Consider the following 7,198-nt stretch of genomic DNA (forward strand, 5'->3'; position numbering starts at 1 on the left):
AACCAAAGTTTAGAACAGATTAAAAATATGAAATAGAAAATAGATTTTTCTATTTAATATATTTAAAATGATTTACAATAACAATGTTTAATAATTGTAAACGTATTTACTGTTTTTTAAATACGTTTTTTTTACAATGCAATACAGGATCAAATCCCACTTACTATCATTTCATATTTTTATTTTCTTCTACTGCCATAATGTGCTGAAAAAGATGAAGTGCATTTAAAAGTCTTTTTGCCATAATGTGCTGAAAAAGATGAAGAAGCCTAGATCAGGGCAGGGGTGTCAACCTCAATTTCTGGAGGGCCGGAGCCCTGACGGCGTTCCAGTTCAGACACGCACTCGTGAACTTCCCTAAGCACTTACCCTCGGGGGAAACCCCGCCGCCATTTTGAAGTGCGTTCCACTTCATCAAGTGGACGAGAGAAGTTAACTTGGACAGACCCTCGAACCCTCGATATTGACTGAGGGAGCGAGTCTGCTTCTCTTCTTCTTTCTTGTTCAATTGTTTTATGGCGGGTGGCATCCAATGTTAAGGTGCATTACCGCCACCTACTGTACTGGATTGGTATACTTTATATTCTATTCTTTAATCCAGTTTTCATCCTGCTTGAACAAGTATTTGCTTTGCATCTATCTCCTGTGGTGTCCTTGTGAATAATTCTCTTTCTGTATATATTTTTGGCAGTGACTTAGTATGTTCTACAGATTCCTCCTCCTGACAAGACTCACACAGACCGGATGTTTTCCAATGAGATGTAATGTCTTATTTAGTCTTGTGTGACCCAGTCTTAACCTTGAAATGACATTTTCCTCTTTGGTGGTACTTCGCCCTGTCATCCTCATCCTTCCCACTTCTTTCTGGATGTTTATAAAGACGTGCTGCCTGTACTGCCCTTGTTCCATTTATCTTGCCATTTACTTTAATTATTTTACTTTTTAATTATTGTCTTTATTTCTGCTTTGCTAAATAAAATGTCCATTGTATTTTCCCTGCTTGATTGCTTCCTTTGCAAATGAATCTGCTGTTTCATTGCCTTTAACTCCCTTGTGAGGAGGCACCCACAGAAATGTAACCAGGATATTCAAATTCTGAAAAGGATTTCATAAATTTCATTAACTATGTCTTGCCCACCCTGGGATGAAAATGACTCTATCGATAATAACACTGAACTTGAATCTGAGCACAGGATAACTTTGTTTAGTTTGACTTGTTCTACCCAGTGCAGAGAGCTGTTGCAATTGCTATTAACTCAACTGTATAAACTGCCAGGTGATCTGTAGTTCTCCTATTGATGACACTTGTAAAGATGGAATGGTAAATGCATAAACTGTTCTTCCTGTAGGATCTTTTGATCCATCTTTATATATTGCTTCATAATTGTGATTCAATGTTTGAACCCTATCCTCCACCAACACTGGCAGATTTCCTGTATCTTTAACTAGATGATTATTTTCCAGTAAATAGAAATAAACAAATATTGAGAGGAATAACCATGGAGAGTTTACTGTTAATGGGACTGTATGAATGTATGTTTTCCTGATCTAACCCCATTTTTCCCTGTTACATCCACTGAGGGCCATGCAAACATTTACTCTTAGTTCTCTCACTCTCCCAACATGTAAGAAGAACCTGGTGGTTGGGTTTCCAGCCTCTGTATGTCCTTTTAAATTTGCCCAATAACTCATTAGTGTTCCCATCGGAAACACATGGGCATTTCCCCCCATCTCCACATGAAGAGCATCAACAGGAGTTGACTTGACTGCACCAACACAATCTCAATGCTTGAGCCTGTATTACTTCTAACTTTTGTAATGATGTTTTAGCTGCCGATTCAAAACTCCCATAATCCAACACTGATCTAATCAATGCTATATTACGCTTTTCATTGCACCTCTGCTTGCTCACCATTCAGATCCAGATAAACACCTCATAACATTTAAAACCTTCCTAAAATTTGTTGAGTGTATTATTAATATGTTCAGTCCAAATCAATTTGAAATCAAACCACACTCCCAAAAAACTTAAAGACTTTAACTTGCTTCAATTAATTGTCTGTATATTCTTACCTCCATTCCATTAATTTCCTTTTTTATCCTTGGAAATATTAGTGATTTATTTTTTCTACTGAAAACTTAAATATGACCATTTTTTCAACCACATTAATTGCCTCTTTTATCTTTATTTTAATGTGATCAGCATTCCTTCCTCTTTTCCATAATGCTCCATCATCTGCAAATAAAGATTGACTAATATCTGGTGGAACTTGGGAAAAAAAAACATAATTTATCATGATGGAAAAAAGCAAAGGACTAATGATGCTACCCTGAGGTGTACCGTTATTTACCAGATACTTCCTGGACAGAGCTGTACCAATTCTAACTCTAATACAAAATCTTTAATCCTATAGTTTACCAGTTTTGAATGATCTTTCCCTGGTTTCCTCATAGGATAATCACTGCTTCTTTCCAAGCTTTAGGCAGTTTTCCCATATCCCACACTTTATTATATAGACCTAGGAGTTTCAAAGCTGCTACTGTACCTAGATGTTTTAACATTATGTAGCAGATTCTATCTTCCCCAGGAGATGTTAATCCAGATCTTGCTATTACTCTACTCATTTCACCCAGAGTAAATAAAACATCCAAAACACTATTATTTCTCACGCCTCCTCTCCAGAACCCCAGGATAATCTGCTCTAGTCTTCATTTTCCCTCTCTTAGCCTCCTCAGATACTACTGTATCAGAACTATGCATTTTAACCAGTTCTTCTGCAATCATTTTCTGCCTTCTCCTCATCAGAAATGGCAACTTCCTCATCCCTCTTTAATACTGGATACTGGTATTCCTTTCTAATTCCTCTCATACACTTGATCATTCCCCAAATGTCCCCAACTGGTGTTACTCTTCCTATGCATCTTTGCACTACGTTTTGGGGTTTTCCTGACTCTAGCTTGTGCTTTCTTTTATACAATTAAATTCTGAAAACTATGAGTTCTTCTTATTACTCTGAGAGCTTTATTTCCTCTCTTTCACTGCTCTAGCACAATCACCTGTCCACCAAGTGACTGCTTTCCTCTCCATCTTTCCTTTACTTTTTAGAACTGGACTGATTTCCAGCTTCTATTAGAGTTGTTCTAATATTTCCCTCAATATCTTCATTTAAATCTATTTTACACATCTCCTTTTCACAAATATATGTAAATAATTCCCATTTTGCACTACTAAATATCCATGTCCCTGTCATTTCACATTTCCTCTTATTCTTTTTCAACAGTAGTTGACAAAAACACTGGAAAATGATAACTAAACCTATTGCTGTGTCTTCAAACACAATCCCACTCACATCTTCCACCTAGATTTCTAGACACTAATGTTTAATCTAATACTGAAGTGTTCCCAGTGTGCACATCTATTCTAGTCCCCCTCCCATCATTAAAACAAACCATTTTGTTTTTCCTCTAATAACTCTTCTATGGCCTCCCCATTTGTATCTGTTCTAGCTCCTCCCCATAAAGTACTATGTGCATTAAAATCCCCACATACCAACACCCTAGCACTATCCATTCCATCAATTTGTATTAATTAGTAAAAGTTATATAAAATTATCCTCTTACAAGGATTATAAAAAAATGAATAATTACAAACTTTCCCCCTCACCTGTCCAGATCTCTACACCAACATAATCTTGCTCACTTCCTATACTCACCTCTCTAAATGCAATATCTTCCTGAATAAATGAGCACCTCCCACATCCCTCTCCATTCCCTCTTCCCCCTATCACTTCTAATAAATGAGATAGAAGCGCCATCACATGTGACCGGAAGAGAAGATTAGTCGTTTTGAGGGGGAGGTTCACATTTTTGATTAAAGCGCACATTTTTGATCACATTATGAGGGCACATGAATAAAAAATAAATAATTAAATAAAGTGCATGGATAAGTTATTTATAATAAAGACTAAAGTATTCCATTAAAAATAAGACTTGTCAATTTTTTGATTTCATGCCGACTTTAAGGTCCGATTATTTATAAATGAATGTTTAGGTCCAGGACAGAGGGAGCACCCAGCAACCATATAACAAGGATCTAATTTTAATTTTGACATTTTAAACAGCAGGATTAAATTAATTATCGTAATCCAACTGTGCACCAGGCGCCTGCCACCATTGTTTTGAATGCGCTGATTGCGCTCAAACACTAACCGGAAATGTCCATGGAACAAACAAAGACGTCACTTTCCTTGAATTGCTGAATATCTGTTGAACTGGTCTATAAGTAGGCAAATTGGGGTGCAGCAGAGTAAACTTAAAGTTTACTGCATTTGCATCCTTTCGTTCAGGATACAAGTCTATGTGATGTAACTAAGTCATAGGATGTGTCAAGAAGGGGCTTCAGTTTACTGGCATAAAGTCACTCTTCAGATTAACATCAGGCAGCTTTTAGATGCTTCTTTATTAATAACATCATAATCATAATCTAACAGTTTTTTTCTAATCAAGTGTTCATGTCTTCATAGACAGGTTTTCATGCTGTGTATTTATTTATAACATTCATTTCATTTTTCGTCTTCAGATATTTTCATTATATCCATGATGGCCATGCCTCGCCCCCCGAGTACGTACTGTTTTTGAAACCTATCGAAATAAGAAATTGCATAAAATGCTCATCCCTAATTTAAAATTGAAGCTTCATCACTGTTGTTATTGTTTATATGTGCTATAAGTATCATAATCATTATACTTTACAAGATCTACAGGTTATACATTGCTGATGTTTATCGCCAAATATGTAAGTATTTCAGCAGCAGCAGAAAAATTTACTTTATTGTGTGATATGGAAGTGTAGACATGAGATTAGAAAGCTGCAGCAAAGTCTAATATCTTCAGCAAATTACCACTTATGTGCAGTTGAAGTAGTTTGGGTTCAGAAGATTCAAAGTGCTCAAGTCATGTGGAATAATTTTTATGATGCATTTCTGGTGTCTTCCACCATTTTTTGCTCTTTGTGATAGTCACTACAATATGTCATATGTGAATATGTCAAATAATATAGATTTATGTATGGGGATATGATAATGTGTCATGGTTTTTAGAAAGCTGTACAATATTTGAGTTGCATACATTAATATGTTTTCGTATGTTAACATTATTGCAAATTGTTACAGCTCTTTTAAAAAAAGAGATGACAAACTGATTATTCTGTTATTATTATATCTGTTCATTCACTTATTAATCACTCCTCATTTCTGTTTCTGTGTGCTGCTGTGTCTATACACACTGAAACTCAAATGTCTTTCAAACAACCCACAAATAACATTCTATATAACTTAAAGAATAATAAACAGAAATATATTTATTATTGAACAATACTTCTTAAAGTACTACTACTAATACAACAACTAATATAATTGAAAGTTAATTTGTGTGTGTGTGTGTGTGTGTGTGTGTGTGTGTGTGTGTGTGTGTGTGTGTGTGTGTGTGCTCCTATCAGTAAAATAAGCCACTATGGACTATGTCAGGATTATGGACCTGTCTGTGTGTGTTTTTCTCCTCATGTGCTCCGTGATCTAGTTTTCTCCCTTGTCTTATTGCTTCATTTGTTTCACCTGTGCTTGCCAAATACCCCTCGTTAAGCCATGTATTTAAAGTGTTTACTGGTCCGGTGTTATAACGTCTTCATGGAAGCGCTAGGTGTGTGTGGCTTGTCTGAATTGCATTTTTCTGTGGATTATTATATCTGTGAAAGTCACTGTCAGCGAAGAAGAATGATTCGGTCATCCTAAAAAGACTAATACTGAAATAGAGACTGGGTATTGAGAGACTGTGTCTCTATATGATGATGGCCCTGATGCGAGATTTAAAGGCAGACTGGGAGCTGGACAAAGTGACTGGATCACTGACCATCAAGAACATCACAGCTGGTCATGCTGGACTTTATAATCTAACTGATCCTCAGCAGAGGAAGACAATTATTTTGTTTTATGTCAAAAGCCGGCCAGTATCTCAAGTCTGTGAATGTAATGAAAATCACAGTTCTTCCTAATACATTCTGTTGCTCTGTTTCTGCAGCTAATTCAGCTCAAACAATATACTAATTTAAAACTTATGTGTGTGAATGTGAAGAACCTGAGTAGCACAAATCTCACTGATGGAGAAGAATATAAAGCAGAATAAATCAAGAAGAGAGTAGAGACAGCTGTGAGACAATGAACTGAAGCGTGAGGGAGAATGAAAACAAAAAAACTAGCAGAGACAAGAGGGAGACGTCCTGACATCTACTTATGTTTCTATGCTTATTGTGAGCTTTTCAACAAATGAGCTACTGACAATATGATATTGAAATGATTTTCACACATTTTATTTGTAAAGGTAGTCTGACCTCCAAATCTTCTCTTTTTATTTTCTCTCATTATCTCTGTATTTTTATTCAAGTTCACAGAAGTGAATGAATCAGTAACTGTAGAGATAAGGCTGTTGAATGGAGATGATGTGGATGTAGTAAATGATCAGGAGAGGATGAGTTCACATCAATAATATAAGACCCGCCCACAAGTGTCAATCACTCTGACATCATCAACATTTGAAGGAAAGGAAAGGAGAAATAGATGTGATGTGTGGCCAGGTATAGTGTCCCATACTCAGAATTTGTGCTCTGCATCTCATCATCTAGTCTTAATCAGATCTGAATGTCAAATTGTAAATGCAATCTGAATTTTACAGTGCCTTTGTATTCATGCTGACGTATGATTGTATATTATTAATTTTGACAAAAACATCTGCTTGATGAATAAAAATTCACAATATAATGTGTAATTTCTGTCCTCTAGTGGACAAACACTGGACACAGCTTTTGATTCTTACAACTGTTTTCACATGAAACACATGAAAATGTACCTGAATATAAAAAAAACAAATTGTGTAAAATGTGTTGCTGCATTCTGTATGTTCTGTAGTTAATGTACAAAATCAGATCTACAGAGTAAACTGAATATGAACAGATAACTAGTTGGGATCAGATTTGTTTAATTATTCACAGAATGAAACAGTTGTGGAATAATACTAAGAATAAGAATAATACTATATATAATAATACACTAATAATCCTAATGGTTGTGTGTTAATTGAAAATACTGACATTTTTAATTTAACTTGTTATAGTTATTGTTTATAATTTACAGTTTAAATGTATCAT

Source organism: Cyprinus carpio, unplaced genomic scaffold (genome assembly GCF_018340385.1).
Source record: "Cyprinus carpio isolate SPL01 unplaced genomic scaffold, ASM1834038v1 S000006781, whole genome shotgun sequence".
NCBI classification, from domain to species: domain Eukaryota; kingdom Metazoa; phylum Chordata; class Actinopteri; order Cypriniformes; family Cyprinidae; genus Cyprinus; species Cyprinus carpio.